We start from the raw sequence: 18,804 nt of genomic DNA, 5'->3' as shown, positions 1-18,804 counted from the left end.
TTCTCTCTACACTTCATTTTTCTTTCTTCTTTTCTCTCTCTACACTTCTTTTTCTTTCTTCTTTTCTCTCTCTACACTTCTTTTTCTTTCTTCTTTTCTCTCTCTACACTTCTTTTTCTCTTTTCTTCTCTCTACTCTTCTTTTTCTCTTTTCTTCTCTCTACTCTTCATTTTTCTTTTTTCTCTCTACTCTTCATTTTTCTCTTCTTTTCTCTCTCTACACTTCATTTTTCATTTTCTTTCTACATTTCTTTCTTTTCATCTTTTCTCTCTCTATATTTCTGTGCTTCACTCTCTCCTGGTACGATACTCGGTGAAAGCACATAGAGGTTCGGATTCCTATTTAAACTGTAGTCCTGTCTGTGATTAAAGTGGACGTTAAAAAAAAAAATCAAAGTAGAGAGAGACTCCTAAAGGAATATCAATCCACATGCCAGGAATCGAACCCGAAACTTCCTTTACCGAGAGCTCATGGGTTGGCCACCGAGCTGGCTCGTTGGCATATTCTTTAAGGTTCTTTCGCAACCGTAAAAAAATTGGCAAACTGTTTCTTGCAGTTTACACGAGAGCAAATAAATCTCCACCGCTTCGATAACCTGCAACCCGCCTTTCCTTGAAATCAGATCAGCTACATTAGAGAAAAGACTGGTTTGTTTTTTACAAAAGCCGCTTGACTAAATAAATAGCTTCCGCTCTTAAACAAGATTACTCATCCAGTTTCGTTTCTTGTCCCGCAAAAACTCCCCCCCCCTCCACCTTTCTTGACGTTGAAGTAAACTTGAGCACACCGTCATGCCAGTACCCCGCCCCCGCGCGTTTCAATGCTGGACAATTTGTATGTTCCGAATGTCTTTCAAATGTCCACACGATTAAAAATAAGGCTGCGTTTCAATTACACGTACGAACATGATTTCTCAGGCATGAAATGCTCTTTTGGTTGGTGTATATGACCTGCTTAACAAATTAAGGAAGTACACATTTCTGCATTCCTCTTTTAAGTTCGCTTTAAGCACAGATAGGTCGATCGGAACTGGACCTACAGTTTAATTTTGCATCTGATTGACTGAATTGGGTTATTTTACGTCGCTTTTCTACCATTTCTGTCTCATCGCGACGGTAATAAGATAGATGAAGGGACAATCGCCAACAGACATGGAAGAGAACACAAATCATACAGACACTGGCGCACACAGGGTGAAGCTGATGGGGCTACAGCTCCTCCCGAAATTTTTGTAAAATTAAAAATTTCAAAACTCAGAGAAACCAAAGTGGTTGGTGCAAACTCCTCTTAAAGTAACCCCCGATTACCAGTTTTGCATTTGAACAACTTTTAAAACGGAAGTTACAAATTGTAATTATGAATATTTTTTTTGAACGCAGCTATGTAATATTATCCACCGTTACAATTCCAGCCCCCCAGAGCAGGCTGCAGGTCGAGTCGTCAGAGCCTCGTTTGTCTGCAAAAAGCAGGCCAGGGTGTAATACATTTAGATATCTTGAGAAGGGATCACCCCACCCCTATACCACTATGTTCCTTCACCAGATATCGAATCCGGGAACAATTGATTACAAGGCGACGTCGTTACCACAACGCCATGAACTAGACCCTGCATTCCTTGTTGGTGACTTATTTACGATTTTATTTTGTTTGCTAAGTGGAGCAAACATTTATATGCATCCGGTCATAAACCCAATTTCTGTATTTAAAAGAAAATTAAGACACTATTCTTACTTTTTGTGTGTATCCAACTGCAAAAGTTGCCCTGGGTTCGAATCGCGGTCTGGGTCTGTGTGTTCTTCGTAAGTGTCCCTTCATCCATTTCATCATATCATCATTCATCCTCGTCGTCACGATTAACCACAGTGAAACAACAAAAATCAAATCTTATCACGTTTGGACTTGGCGCAATCAGCACAACGCTCTCACTAGCGTTGTCCCGAGATATATGAGAGGCTGGATGGACCCCAGAGGTGCATGGACAGGTCAAAATTATTACTCATCCGTTTATTTGTTTATGTACTTTACCTCACGTACGGTCACGGACACTTGTGGGCAGTGGCGGCGATTAGGAGGGCGAGGGGGCAGTTGCCCCCCACTTTTCGTCACTTTTGCCCCCGCATTATGTTAAACCTTATCTACAAAGGGAAATATACTGTCTTCGCACACCCATTTTTTTTTGCACCTTGCCCCCCGGTTTTGGAACCCAATCGCCGCCACTGTTTCTGGGTCGTAACAACTCCATTGGCCTTTCAATGAGCTCACTACAACGCAGAAGTGTCCGAGACTACAAAACCATTAGATTTCAAAGGAAGGAACACATACCTCAACGAGACACACATGAATATGGCAGAAACCACATGTAAAGAGCATTCTCGCAAGTAAAAATACCTGATCTCTTGTTTCCGTTACTTCGGAGATGCGACGAGGCTTTTAAAAAGATGCCATTTGAAGTCAGGTGTTTTCTCACACCGTGGGTGCGCTGAGGAGTGGGGGGAGGGGGTACGGGTTGTATGTTCTTGTGCAATTTAGAGACCGTTGATCCCATCTTTTCCAACGCCTTTTTTCTCCCGAAGAGCATTGACAATTCGTGACTGGAATATTTGCATCTGTCGCCTGGAAGGGGAGGCTTGTCCCTCGGTTGACGCTATATGTTAGCGGTGTGTATCCTGCGCGCCCCGTTGACAGGTAACAATGTCGCTTTCGGAATCTGGTTTTTGTTTCCGACTGCGAGACGTATGAAATATGCGGGTACGACTTCTCTCCATGCTCTGTCCGTCAGAATTTTCTTCCCGGTAGATTTTTACGCTTTCTAAGCCCTTGACAATGAGGAAGACGCCGTCACAATGCGAGGCAAATCCGATTGTACGCAGGCTGCGATTGGTTTGCGCAAATGCCTGTGCATAATCACGTGACAGGGCGAGGATGTGCGATCTGGCAGGCACGGATGTGTTTGCAAGGGAGCCGCATACTTGCGTGGATTTGCGCTCGCTCTTTGATCTTGTTCGTTCTGCAAATCGATCGGTTACCTTCTCGTGCATTGTCGTCAAGAGTGATCAGCTGGAAACAGCGGTAATATATAAGCCTCTGTATACCCCTACCGAGTGCAATGACTTAGAGAATAACGTTTTGTTGGGTTTCGGTCACAGTGGGCGAATCGAAAACTTTCCCGCCGGTGAATGCAATGGCAGAAAAAATAATAGGTTAGAGAAGTGGTTCCCAATCGTTATCGACACCCTTAGTGTTCTAAGATCTTTCCGCGGCACCCAAGTCAGAATGCAGGCTTATCTAACACACACATTTCAAATTTAGAAACATTTTATTTGTAAAAAGTACAAAAAAAAAGCACATATTTGGAACAATCATTCATTGAATTATTAAAAATTCGAATTGCATATTGGAACATTAGTCAATCATGATCCACATCGTTGCGATTTGTCAAAGTGAAGCTAAAGAACAAAAAGTACCTCGGCCATCCTTTGGATGTGGTGCAATCAGCACCACGCTCCGGCCGTCTTTCCCACCAGCATTGCAGTCAAGTATTCATTTATTAGAGACTGAGTGTACTCCAGAGTCGGTTTATGCAGGGACAGTGTTGGAAATATTCCCATCTGTAATCATTCATCCCGGGAACCGAATCTGGTTCTCCCCGCGTGGCAGTTAGAGGCGTACAACTCTAATTAATGTGGGGCCTACCCGATGGCGTAGTGGTAACGTCGTCGCCTTGTAATCAAGGGGTCCCAGGTTCGATACCCAGAGGAGGCACATAGTGGTTCGGATCCCACTCAGTGGATGTCTGTAGTTGATTGGGAGTTTGAATTATTGTAATAGTTCCATGACAAGAAACGATGGTTGATCTCTAAAACCCCAAAACAAAGTAGAACTAGCCGGCTCCCGTGGCGGAGTGGTTAGCACATCGCGCTACGACGCCAGTAGACCCGGGTTTCAATCCTGGCCTGGGCATGGATGTTTGTAAATGTCCATCGATTTCATCATAACACTCATCCCCATCTTCGCAAATTAGCCAAAAGTGGCACAAAAGGCGAAGTAAAATAAAGCAAATCAATCAAACAAGAAATACTTTAAAAGTAAGCATCAAGAAATACTTTATAATTCAACGATCAGTTTGTACTCGAAAATCTTATCAAATTTTCCTCAAATTTGGCTCCTGGTTCAACTCATTTCAAAATCTAATCCTGGGTACGCCTCAGAATTTAGAAAACCAGCACGATTTTTCAAAAACCTTTACGCAGACGATTCAACAGAATCGACTAATCCTGCTGACGTCGACAACTGGCAAGTCTCTCCATACAAGAGCGTTTTTTAAAAGTACACTTTCGGGAACATTCTTAGCTATACTCTGTCCAGGATATATCTGGAGCGAGCGAACGAAAACATGTCTTTGCGCAAGTAATGATACGAGACCGCTCCACCAATGAACACGTGAGAGGGAACGGGATTGCATGGATGGGGGAAGCAACTGAAGTTACCAGTGTACTGCTTCGCTCTGCCCACTCGATTTCCCCTCCTTCTCTGCCGCTATGCACGGCCTTGCTCCAGAGATAACCAGGACAGAGTATAATAGCAAATACCAGAATCAGGTACCAGTGTGGGGATAGTCTCAAATCACCCTGTGCTGTTAGGTTGTAGACAAATACCCAGAAGCCTAGTTTCCATTACAAGGTATCTTGGAGCTTCATCCATAACGATGCTTGTCCTGCGTTGAAAATACAACAGCTTCCCGGCTCATGAGCGTTTATAACAATTTAGTGTCCCATGTTTCCCTGCGCTTGCCGAGGGCTACACTACACTGCACTCTGGCGGCCGTGTCTCGACATATTTTCGGTTGTTCAACAGACAAGCTTACAGGGACCCTATCCGCAAAAGGGTTTAGGGTGAGAGCTTCTATTGGTACACCACTTATGGGATCAGCAAATCCATCTTAGCATGATCCGCTTCTCCAACATAACCACATTATAATCAGGCACGTATCTAGAAATATATTTAGGGGAGAAGGGTGACCAATTTGTCTGAAGAATAATAATAACAATAACAATTTTTAATTAGATTATATTCAATTAAATTAAAACAATATTAATTAAATATGTAAATTAATTAATATTGTATTGTTATTATTACATTAAGGTGAGGTGTGACAATTTCGCACCAGGCATGCATTTATTTAAATATCGTTAGAATGGGCTCTGCTACTGAAGAGAATCGACGCATAATTTGAGAGTATAAATTTCACCCCATGTGGCAAGTGGAAGCGGTTTTTAAAGTTGATTATTAAGCTAGATACCGTGTTTGAAAAATATGATGAATAAGTATTTAAAGAATTCCATGTATTCCTTATGGAGAAACAACTTCAAATTCAAGTTACGGCTAAACAAATGAGAGTTTCGACTCTTTCTAGTGAAAATATCATCTTCAATGGATCCTCTACCTGATCATATGTTTTTTTTCGCAATCGGAAGTTTGATATCCACAAGAAAACTAATAAAATAATTTTCCCATCAGCGTAATGCATTTCTCCTTGCCTTCTACGGCCATCCTGGGAGTGTTGCAAAAACCTGTTGCGCACAAAAGAGCTAAATTCCACCTTAAATTGAGCTAAAGTTGACTTTCAAGGAGCTAGATTTACGAAGGCTGGATAAAGTGCCACCCATGGTAATTTTAGTCGTCAAGGTGGGGGGGGGGGGGGGGGGCTGATATTACCGGTAACTTTAAAGTGATGACAATCTATTCCTAGTTTTCACCGTCTAGATCTGACGGTATCACCCATCTCAATAATCCACCGATGGTTGTATGAATAGAAAATAAGGGATTACTGGATAACAATATTGCCATCTCCACCTCAGCCACGGCGCTATATAAAAGTAGGGATGCAAGAGGGGCTGGGGCGACGCAGCCAGTAACATAATATCAAGTCACGTGCAAAATCTATACACATGGCAAAAGTTTGCCCATGTTGGCCGGAGCTAGTGATGGCATCATAGTGGGGCAGGGGGCGCAGCCAAACGAGGGCACGAAAGAGTCAGATCTGGCCCAAAGTAACTAAGTTGGCAACAGTGCTCCCCATCTGCCTCAGAGAGAAGGACCTAGGAGAAATTGTCCCTCTCCCCCTTAATAGGTAAGAAAACGCTAAAAGAATAGATATATATCATCACGTATTCATTATCTAGCTTACCTGTAGTTAAGATCTCCAACATTTGTATAAAAACAACTGCCTTGATAAGGAAATTAATTTTATATACCGTAGATAACGAATTGAATATTTATTGAATAATAAAAAAGGCTATTGACGAAAACATTATCATAAGCAGTAGTAGTGAATACATTTTTGGAACTATTCTTCAAAGCAGCACGATCCCAATTCCTTGCCTTCCGATAAATTCGGCGAAAATAAATAACCATCGATACATAACAAGTGCTAAACAAATAAATGTTGATTATTTAATTTTGGCAAATACGTCTTTGATTATAATCTACTGTATGTTGTGTTTTATTAGGCGAATGTATTGCCTAAACTTGCCGTTTAAAGATTATAAACGCGTCTGATTGCCATGTTAAAGGTCCCGGGTTCGATCCCCGGCCGGTTCAAATCCGGGAACTTTTCTAACGATGGAAGCGTCCCCGACGTCGAATAACATGGGTACCTGGGGGAAACCCTGGGGGGTAATGGCGGTCAGGGGCGTGATGCTGATCACATCACCCCCACTCACGACCGGATCAAGAAAGTGTGGGGCGTTACCCCCACACCCCCTATACGCCTTCATGGCGTGGTGCTATGCACAGAGGAGCACTTACCTTTGAATCATGAACAGAGATGTCGCCACTGATGTTAATCCGAAAATGTTCATTTAGGTTGTGTAAGACTAAATGCAACACAAAAGATACACTGAATCTTTTATAAGATTTTTAAAAGGAACAGAATTGGATGGATAAAGTGTATGGATAAAGTGCGGTGGCAGAACATGGCGAAATAAATATTACAAGAGAAGTTCTTGCACATATCAGTTACATAGTGGTTGAATTAAAATACTGGAGCAAAAAACTAATGCAAAATAATGATGATGGATTGGAAACAGGTACAGTATCCTTGCAAAATGTAAATATTTATTCCACTTTGAACATTTCAGCCAACGCTGTAAAAACAGTAATAGTAGGAAAATAATTTAGCAGTATTAATCCACCCTAAATACTTGTATATGAAAATGCATATTAAATAACTGCCTGGCGTTCTTAATTTTCGAAGGATTCGAACCCGGGACCCCTGGTGTCGTAGCACGCTGTGATAACCACTCCGTCGCAGGGGTCGGCTTAAAATATTCGAGAATTGCATCACAATATTTAAATAACTGCAATGTAAGCACATTTTTTACCCCACAACGCTGGTGTAAAATGAATGAAAACTTCAAATTTTGCATAATTTAACGGATAATTACACTGAAAATGTTGCGCGGAAACCTCACGAAAGACTTTAACGCCGGGACAGAATCGATTGGTATCGGGAAATAAATTACAACCAATGCTTTCCGATACCGATTCATCAGTATTGGCATAGCCCTAGGAATTATATACAGGGTGAGTCAAAAATCAGGTTACATAGGGACGTTACACGCGACGTTTCCAGTTCTCCAGAATCTTTTGCAGAACGTCCTGCATAATTATGCCTGCACATTACACTCTGCTCTCCTTCAGATGCTGGAGAGCCTCCCCGATGGCGCAGTGGCAGCGTCGTTGCCTTGTAATCAAGGGGTCCCGGGTTGTTCGATTCCCTGTGGAGGCACATAGTGGGTCGGATCCCACTTTAAACTGTAGGTCCAGTCCCGATTAGCCTTACTGTGCATAAAGTGGACTTAAAACACCAAATCGATCAATCAAAACATTCAGATGCTGGATATTCCGAATCTTAACTGAGTAGATAAAATCCAGTGGTCTGGAGACCGCGGTGGCCACTGAACGGGACAACGGCGACCGATCCATGCACCAGGAAACTGGACATACAACCATTCGCGGACAATTAACGAGGCAAGGAAAACTTCCTATGTTTTAGTTTGAATTTAAAATTTTGGGTGCGTCAGCACTTATGTTATTTTGCACCCGTCACATTGTACGGGTCCAGCTCCTTACTATAAACATAATACCATAATTGCAATGTCATGTTACTAAAATATTAAACATTTTCTGACTTTCGTTAAAAGCTGAGGTTGCAAAGGGGCATTCAGCACACATAAGGTCAAAAAGCAGGACAACGCACAGAATTATACTGGCCATAGGGTCAGTCGCCAGAGCCTCGTTAGTCTGCAAAAGCAGTCCAGGGTGTACTACGTGGAAGTGAGGTTAACAATTGTGTGTACTACGTGGAAGGTAACCCTTTAACACCCCACTTCCTATGCAATCTGTCTTTTGACTTCTGAGATATGACGTGCTGGTTTATTTATAGGTACCAGAGCAATAAGTGCATACCACTGAATGTATGCGGGTGGGCTTCTTCAGGGAGTACCCCTCCGTTTTGACTCACCTTATATCTCACGATGCTGGCAGCTCCAGTCCTCTACATATATAAATCCTGGCATGAATCTAGCTTTTACAACCGTTGTTAAACGTTAGGAGAATCCCAGGAGGTATGCATCCAGGGTGTAACACTACTCGGTCCTATTTTATAGAGTGTCATCCTGACTGAGGTGTATTATCTGCGAGCTGAGGAGAATACATGAGATGGGGGAAAAGGGGGGCTGCCTATCTGACTCAGGCGGAGGACGAGGAGGGAGAGGGGGGGCGACCATCTGGGAAGGAGATAAAATTGAAAACGATTCCAGTACCTTCTCATTCAGCCACTCAGTCTGCTCATTTCCGATAAACTTCCAGACTGAATGAATGCAATATTTCGTTTGCATAGCGCCTCTGCGTCGAAGTCACCTCTTTTCTGCGGAAGTCGAGGGGGAGACGCTTTTGTGCGTGGACCCCCCTCGCCAACCCCAGAAGCCCCCACTGCCCGACTGTTCGGATCAATTCTTGAAGGGGTTTGCGCCGAAAATGGGGGGAGGAAGAGTTGATCTCTTTTAGGGACATCGCTGGAACCTCTGGTTTACCCTATGTACTCGAGCAGTGACTGTGCCAGCTTCTGTGGCTGAATGGTTAGAGTCGTACTCCGACACCAGTGGTCCTGGGTTCGAGTTCAGGAATTTCAGCCGCAAGAATCACTACAACATTATGAGCGGTGCAAGGATAATTGTGAGTCGTTAATCGCGATTAATAAACATTATTGTTATTATGTTACTTTTTGACTAAAAGTCAAAGACCGTGGCGGAGTGGTTAGCACAACGCGCTACGACGCCAGGGATTCAGGGTTGGAATTCGGACTGGACATGGATGTTCTTTGTAAATGCCCCTCCATTATTTTCATCATATTATTACTTATCCTCATATAAGCGATAGTCAAGAAGTGGCAGAAAAGCGAAGTAAAATAAACCAATCACATAAAGCCAAATCGTGACGAAGCGGATGAATAATGATTACACTCAATTGAAGAAACATTTGTGATGGAAGTTCCATGCCGAGGTCAGGATTAAAACCAGTACTCTTATATTTCGGAAATGAGAGTCTTTCACTCAGGGCTGATGTGTTTTGGAAGACCAAATTTGTGTTACAGTGCTTGGAAGTGGAAATTGTTCACTGGGGGGATGTTTGGCGGAGGCTTGCGTCCAGCAGGGGGGATGCTTCTATGTTCTACATGGTAGCAATGTGACAGCAGGGGGGATGCTTTTGCGAGAATTTTGATAGCTGGGGATACTATCCCCCCGCATCCCCTGTCACCTCGAGCACGGGTTTTATATGTATAAATTATGTATCGTCCAATACATACATTACAACTACAATAGTTAAAAAGGTTAAACTTATTTTAATCTACATGCAAAGTTATTAAAATAAATAATATGAAGGGTTTTTATATTAAGTAAATATTACTCTTGAGGCACGAAATTTTTTTTAGGGCACATGAAAGTTTCGGCGGGTCAAGTGACCCCTCTTCGATGAATTAATGCGCTTGAGCATTGAGGTAGCTGCCATTAAATCATGCATTGTCCTGGTTAATACTACAGAATGAACAATCCAATTACAATTGACGTAATTTATGTAGGAATAAACAAATATGGTTTGTCTGGCTTGAAGTACCGTTGCGCGAAACTTAGAAAAAGTTTGGCACTCACATTTCATACACCGTGATTACCTTTCGCTTCAACTGCGCAATTAGCAGTTGGTCACCTTAATACGACCATATTGAAAAGAAAACTCCATGTAATGCATTTCAGTCTGGCGCACTCGCGCACAAAAAATCTAAAACAAACTTGTTTTCTTGGGCGTGCAATTTGTTGCTTTTGTTTTCCTCATGACACCATTGATGGTTTATGAAAATACATGTTAGCGTGTGCAGGATTTCCTCTCTCTTAAAAAAAAAACTAGATTAAGAAAAACCGCAATAATGACCGAGTGTCGCAGTTGCTTTCATGACCTTAATTGCCATTAGCACATGGTGTGGTTTCTCTCTTTGAAATTCATAACAGCGACCGGGTTTGCAAGATTTTTCTTTCCATGACGCTCTGGAGAAATTGTGGAAATGGAGTTGATCGACAGTTTCTAATAATTACAGAGAATTTTTGTTTCTTTTTAAAATTCCTCCACTCTCTTTCTGCCTTGGTATTATCGGGCCCAGGAACACGCGTAGGGCGTGGATGATTGTCATTCGCAACCGGACCCAAAGAATCTTCAAGATCTCCTGAACATTGGACATTGAGCTTCGGTGGTTGCGGAAAGGAGAAACTTTAGTCGAGAGGATTGGCGCTTCGATGCTCCTTTAAACTTTACAGATTTTAATGACTGACGATCGCGGCCAGGGCATGTAATGGGTTGGCCCATAAGTTCTGGCTTTTTTTTTTTAAGTGAACATTTTGCGTGAAAAATAAAATGTGTTGGCAATGCATTTTATGTTATTCGATAGAGAATTATGTGCTCTACAAAATAGTGTGTTTAGTTTTTTTTATCCTGATATACTTTTTCTTCTTTTAGGTCATTAAAATGGGAGTGTCAAGTCGACCAAAAAGAGCATTTTCGTCACCTGCTTTTTGCGTTTAATCGAGGTGCCAAAGCCACAAAAGCTGCTCGAGAGATTTGTGAAGTGTATGGCGAAGAAGAGATAATTCGGTAGAGGAATCGTTGCTTGTGTCTATGAGTTGACCGATGACGGGCAAGCAAGCTGGCGGAGATTTTGGCTCGTTGATTTTTGTTGTTGTCGTTCAAAGCATGCGGAACCCATGCGCCCAACTTTTGAACCTTTCCCATCAAGTGAAGGTGTACTGTGGGAGCATTCCATTATCTCTGCCAATTCCCTCGTCGTTTCGCGTGGATCTTCGTGAATAAGCTGATTCAGTCACTCCTCATCGAACTGAACGGAGCGTCCGGTGCGATGCATGTCTTTCAGGTCGAAATTGCCATCTTTGAATAGCTTAAACAAATTTTTAGCAGTCTTAAGAGGCATCGCTTCTTCGCCATACACTTCACAAATCTCTCGAGCAGCTTCTGTGGCTTTGGCACCTCGATTAAACGCAAAAAGCAGAAGGTGTCGAAAATGCTCTTTTTGTCGACTTGACACTCCATTTTAATGACCTGAAAAGAACAAAACGTATATCAGCATAAAAAAAAACTAAACACACTATTTTATAGAGCTCTGTCGAATAACATAAAACGCATTGCAAACACATTTTATTTTTCACGCAAAATTTTCACTTAAAAAAACGCCAGGACTTATGGGCCAACCCAATATATTCTTTGTGAGTGTCCCTTCATCAATTTCATCATATCATCATTCATTCTCATCTTTACGGTTAGCCAAAAGTGGCAGAAAAGCGAAGTAAAATAAATAAACAAACCAATCAATCAATTAATGACTGACGCTATGATGCCCCATTCGACATTTTATTGTATTAATGACTGACGCTATGACACATCTTTCAACTTTACAGTATATTGATGACTGAAACCATGATACCACTTCAACTTTACAGTATATTAATGACTGCCGCTTTGATGCCCCTTTAAACTTTACAGTATGTTGACTGACGCTAGGGTGTCTCTTTCAACTCTACAGTATATTAATGACTGACGATATGATGACCCTTTCAAAATTTCATTATATCAGTGACTGAAGCTATGATGACCTTTTCAACTTTTCACTATATTACTGACTGACTCTTTGATGCCTCTTTCAACTTTTCATTATGACTGACACTATTATATCCCTTTCAACTTTACAGTTTATTGACTGACGATATGACACCCATTCCTACTTTACAGTATGGATTAATTATTAAATTAATTAGAATCTATTATTGACTGACGCTATGATGCCCCTGTCAACTTTCATTATACCGATCTCTGTGGCGGAGGTGTTAGCGCAATGCAATGCAAGGTGTCCCGGGTTCGATTCCCGGCTTGGACGTTCTTTGTGAGTGCCACTAAATATTCATATCATCGAGTCCCGTTATCGCTGTTAAATGGCCCTTTGCACTTATACTCTGTCCCGGGTATCTCTAGAGCAAGCGAACGAAAACAAGTGTCTGCGCAAGTAGTAACGCAGATGGCTCCACCAATGAACGCATGAGAGGGAACGGGATTGCGTGCAGGGGGAAAGCGACTGCTGTTACCAGCCTTTGCAGAAGCGGTACTGCTTCGCTCTGCCCACTCGATTTCCTCCACTTCTCTGCCGCTATGCGTGGCCTTGCTCCATAGATCCCGGGGACAGAGTATAACCCCAACTATGACGACAAGATTAAAACTGAAAATTTTGGACGAACGTATCTTTGAACCACAATGAAGCTACTATCAGTTCAGGAAAACTACTGGTCGTTCTTTTGTAAGTTCGGCTTCTTTTTGCTCCACAGAACAAAAGCACTTTCTACATTTATTTTTTATTCTTGAAATACTTTCGCCAAAGAATGACAGAAGATAAACGGGTAAGGAGTTTAAATCGTCAATCTTTGGTTTATGTACGCCAACGGCTCGCTGTGGATGACAGTGGGACAATAGCAAGAAAAGATTTAAAGGGTTATTTAACAGTTTTCAATGCCCGCGTGTTGACATCACCAAGTAACGGCCTTAAATTTGTTTTTCTGGAAACACTGCCGGCCATAAAAACGAGGTCGAAGCAGTACAGTCCTTGGAAGAACTGTGACAACATCGAGAGACTTCAACAGGTAGATAGGAAGCGTTCCTGATCGAAAATGTATCCCAGTCTACATGGCGTATAGAAGAGGAGGGTTTAACGGGCTCAAACCCCTCTCATTGTTTTAGTAAACATTTTGCATTAATTACATAATCAAATCAACAAGAATTTCATTATATTAAGAATTTTCAAAAAAAAAAATGGTAAATTTATAATGAATGGCCAGACATATTTTCTTCATAACCTAAGCATGGTCCAGAATTTATGGGAAAAAAAATTCTGTAATTGGCAATAATTTACTACACTAGACGTAATGAGGAATAATAATGTTGTTAATAGGTGCACATTATTATACACAATGAGATTTTTTAAATGCAAATATATTATTGGTTAATTGAAAACTTTTTAATCATAATAATAACTAACCCTTTAACAAATACAGTCTATAATTATTACATTTTTATTATTCTTGGGCTTCTGAAAGTTGAACATCTCCCCATATACGGTCATGCCAGTCTACCATTAACTTTTCTTTATGTATGATTGTCACCAGCATAATTTTACTGTCATACATTTAGGGTTCGATCCTTGGCAGAAGTTCCAAAATATCTGTGTTGACCCTGAATTGTGAATGCAATTGGGCAACTTCTTGAAAACAAAGTAACGGACTCTTGTCTTGAAAGACAGAAAACAGCGTCGATGTGATTCGATGCTCTGACCACGCGCGTGGCCCAGGTCTGAAATTATCATAGTTCGTCTCAAGTTATAAAAAAAAGCAGAAAGCTTGTTACAGAAGATTTATAGTATTCCAACAGAATAACCAAAATAAAGACTGAGTTAGATCGAAAAAAATGACTATAAAATTAAGGAACTTTGATATCTTTTTTCATATTATACAATTAAATCCAATGAATAAATGGTTCCACAATTGTCAAAATTCCAAAAATTAGATTTTTAAGTGAGAGGTCACACAACATAAACTTTGACCCCATAATCTTTAGTGCATTAGCTCTATAAAATGAGAAGTGTTGTACTGCCTATACACTTATTTGGCGGATCCAGTAGGAATCTCCCCAAATATATAAAAATAATAATAATAGCATAGTAGTATTAGTAATAACTCTGGTATAAGATGGGTCTATTCTTATTAGCTTTTAATATTGTTACATTATAATCATTATCATAATAGTAATTATTACAGTTATTTGTATTCAAGTTTTATCAATGGCTTTGTTCCTCCTCCTCACAAAAAAAAAAAAAACGATGCATATGGTCCTTAGGAATATTTAAATGTCGCGTGTCAATAACCTAGGCGTTTGAAGACGGTGGTATCGTTATGGGGAGATATCAAAAAATACAGGATGAATCGAATTCCTTTAAAGATACAATTTTAAATTAATTCGTTCAGGGTGCATGGTGCCGGATACAGTGTGCTGTATTTTTTGTCTTTCTTTTTCGGTCATTTGCCAGGGTGTAATTTCTGAGGGGAGAAGAGCTTTTGTTATAACAACAAAAGATAAGCAATTAGTTTTGACTTCAAATATACTTTACTAAGGATGATATCGTGAGTGTTGCATGCTCTCTCTCTCTCTCTCTCTCTCTCTCTCTCTCTCTCTCTCTCTCTCTCTCTCTCTCTCTCTCTCTCTCTCTCTCTCTCTCTCATTAACAAATCTACACCAATGCACAAGAATGCAAGAATAAGTATACAAATCTAATTGATATATATTAATAGAAAGCAAAAACTAAACAAAAAACTATTTAATTTCAACTACTACATGAAACTACTTCCACTATTGTATAATTTAGTAAAGGAATTAGTTTACTACTTAATAAACATCTTATGTTTATATATATAAAAGTAACCAATTAATTCATTTATATGTATTTAATAAAAATGTATTTTAAAAATTTAGTAATTTACTTTTGTACTTCATGGCATTTTAAACATGCGTAACACACACACACACACACACACACACATATAATTGCTGCACGTGTGTGTGTGGAGATTAAGATCTTCCTCCTCCCACACACCACTCTTAAATGATTTTCCACCCTGCATTTGATGTCGCCTTGCCTATATCTTGGTTAATTACGGATAAAGGTACTGATGAAATCGTTGAAGGGAAAAACACAATGATGCATGAATATCTTACCCAGGGTTTGAATCTGAGACATCTGTCTTCGAAGCCCGTCGCGTTGGCAATTCAATCTTGGGAGTCTGCACATCATCTCTTAAGTGTCGTGTCGTCAATGGCAATGTGATTTATCTAAAAGCAGAACCTTCATTGCATTATTTCGATTAGAAGTTCCATGCAGAAATTAACGCCTTGAAGCTCCGCTTTGAACAGCAATAACTCCAAGCTTTCCAAACACAGGTCCGACTGTGCCCACAGCTGTCCTTGGCCATTCTTCCCATCGACAGCCGTCGTACGTTTCAACAAACTCCCAATTTTTCCCCGCTCTATCATTTTTTGGTCTGTCGCTTTGAGTTTTTGTCCGACCCCGAATATACTATTCTCATCTCAACCTCAACACCCCTCATCAAAGGGCCTCTTCCCCTTCCAACAACCAACCATCTTGCCAATATTGTATTCATATCCGGATGTATATGGAGGGACTGGGAGGGGGGTTGCATATGAAAAAGGAGGGTGGGGAATAAGGGAAGGGGCGGTTGAAATCGGACACAAGGATGTTTGTTGAACCCATTGTCCACGGAGTTCAATGGATAAGTAGCCTTGTTCCTGCTTACGAACACCATATAAAAGAGCCATACAGGTTTGTAACCCGAAATCTGATGGTGTTGAAGTCTTTATATCAGGGGCTTGAGCGCGAGGATGATTGTGGAGGGGGGATTTTGCGATTTGTCCCTGTTTCCTGCCACCCCTTTTTGACGGGAGATGACGCCATGTTCAATCAACCCCTATCCCCCCTGCAACTTCCTTTTCGATTCTCCTCGTTTCATATTTAGGGGGTTGAACTTCGGTTTATTTCCCAGACTCTGAGGGGACAGTTGCAATCCTTGATTGGTTGGCGAGTTTATCTCGGGGACAGTCCCACAAATGTCACGTAGCTTCCATTATGAATGCAACGAAAAGATAAGAAGATAGGTAATTGGGGAATTTTTCGTTTGTAATGGACTCGTAAAGCCAGAAGAGCACGTAACCTTTTTTTCCCTATCATGTAATGCGCCCGGTTTTGTTTTACAACTAAAAGCAACGTGGTTCGCTTTTTCACGTGATGAACAAGAATTTGCTGCCTTGTTGAAAATCTACAATTATTCCAGTAAACATCCATCAATGTTGTATCCTCGCAGATATTTTCACACACTTATGCGCTACTGTAATTGCTTTAGGTATTAGTTTCATCCAGAACGATTGATTGATTTACTTCTTCTTGTGCCACTTTTGGCTAATTTGCGAAGATGGGGATGATTAATGACATGATGAAAGTGATGAATGGACACTCACAAACATCCATGCCCGGGCCGGGATTCGAACCCGGGACTCCTTGCTCCGCCACCGGGGCCGGCCCACCCAGGACGAATAAAGAGAGAATAACCAAAAAGAAGCATCCATTCCTTACCCGAAATTCGAACTCGAGACCCTTACTTTGTATGCTAACATATAATTCTTAAAATTCAACCACTCCTTCAGCAATGAATAAAGTCGGTTATGTGATATTTACTCGACAGTTATATTATTTAACCCTATCTATTCGGCACATGGGTTTACAGATCTACATCGATCACCTACAGGGTACACACCATGAATAGGTTAGTAGCTATTTGACAAAAGAAAGGTGTTCATATCACTTTCCAAATCAAATTCATGTGGATATTTGAACTAATTGTTCACTCATGAACACAAATAATGCGTTGTAGTTTTGTAAATGTTCCCCGAACATCTACTGGATTGGGTTGATGTTATGAATGCAGGGGCATGTTCTCGATATATCTGAAATGGGCTGAAGTTATGTGAATGTTTCCTAAACGTCTCCTAGAATAAAATTATGAAAATGCTCCCCGACCAATGCATGGAATCGGTTTAAACTTATGTTTCTCAAACATCTGGAATGAGTTGGTTACGTAAATGTTTCCTGAACATCTCTTGTAATGAGTTAAAGTTACGAAGATGTTCCCTGAACATCTGGAATGAGTTGAAGTTAACGTAAATACACCACGTCCACTATTGGACTAAAGCTATTTAAAGGTGCATTTGAAGTTTCCAGGCACACACTACCCAAAACTTCATGGAAAAAAAGAGAAAACAACTCCACATTAATCCTACATAAAGACTAAACTCCTGGTTCAAACAGCCTGTTGGACCCCAAGGTCTTTCATTCTGCTTTTCATTTGATGATGCATAACCAGCACATTGTGTCTCAATCCCTACATGTCCTCACGTTGCTGGGTCGGCACCGATATTTTGGACCTCACACCGGAAATTGAAACCAAGACCAAAGACATGAACCCTAACCATTAGGCTACACGGGAGCTGGCTAATCTTACATGCAGACGATTGAAAATCTGCATACTCCACTACCGAGATCAATGAAAACTTTGTCAGCCCATAGCAGAAACTTAGGCTAAATGTTGTTGTATGGTTTTCAAGTTTCGGCATGGATTTTAGGAATGTCTTCATCCCCCACACTTTCCCTTTTAAGTTAGCGCCGACCTTAAGTATTCCTAAGGCGCTGCCTGTGTGTAATGCGATACGCGGGGCACGCATAAAAGAGTTTGATTTCTGTCCGGCAATCGGAGAAGTCTTGTCTCGACTCTGGATGAACCGGTTCCTCAGGCTGTGCGGGCCGACTTCCGTCTCTTATTTCAATGATCAAGAGATCCATGACAATTTAATTGCTTTCTTTGTCCGATTGTGCATGTCGGCTTCCTTTCAGATTATATTCCCATCTCCTGCCATTAATCTCTAGCTAATTATTCATCCGTTGACCTGCAGATTTTAAAAATGAACTGCATCTCCGAGTATGAAAAGACAGAGCAGTCACCGAACATGGTACATAAAAAGCATTCAGATATAACTGTATTCGTACTTAATCCTCCCGTTTTGAGTATTTACTCAGGTTACCTAAGACGCAGGCGTCGTCGCCTTGTAGAAGTCCCGTGTTCGATACCCGGTGGAGGCACAGTGTTCGGATTCCACTTTAAACTGTACGCCCAGTCCCAATTAGCATACATGTGCATAAAGGCAAAAATACCTCCAGAATCGTCACACTGACCACAAGTTTCTCAAAGAACGTTCAACTGGAGTATTTTACCATCGTGAGTTATTTTTAATTCATTTATCCCAAACGAAGCTAATGTTTTGTTTGTTCGAAGTTAAAATTTTTGTTTGTTTCTATCTTTGCAAAAAAACAACAACAACAACAATTCTGATATGTATCTCCACCATAACTGAATAAGGAAAACTTTGATGGTTATCACAGTGCGCTACGAAGCCAGGGGTCCCGGGTTCGAATCCCGGCCTGGGCTTAAGCTTTTTTTTGTCAGTGTCCCTTCGTTAATTTCATCGTATCATCACTCATACTTTTCTAATCAGTTAGAAATGTACAGGTTATGTTAGATC

General features: G+C 41.0%; 1 protein-coding gene across 7 annotated transcripts in view; it reads left to right on the top strand.

Moving 5' to 3' along the window:
• TfAP-2 (transcription factor AP-2) overlaps positions 1-18,804 on the top strand; it is a 497,362-nt gene that overhangs the window by 293,207 nt on the left and 185,351 nt on the right. The gene's annotated exons all lie outside the window — the stretch shown is intronic.

Source organism: Lepisma saccharinum, chromosome 27 (genome assembly GCF_977018435.1).
Source record: "Lepisma saccharinum chromosome 27, izLepSacc3.1, whole genome shotgun sequence".
Classification (NCBI taxonomy): domain Eukaryota; kingdom Metazoa; phylum Arthropoda; class Insecta; order Zygentoma; family Lepismatidae; genus Lepisma; species Lepisma saccharinum.
Note: the sequence above shows the minus strand (reverse complement) of the source record. Positions and strands in the feature narration are given on the sequence as shown.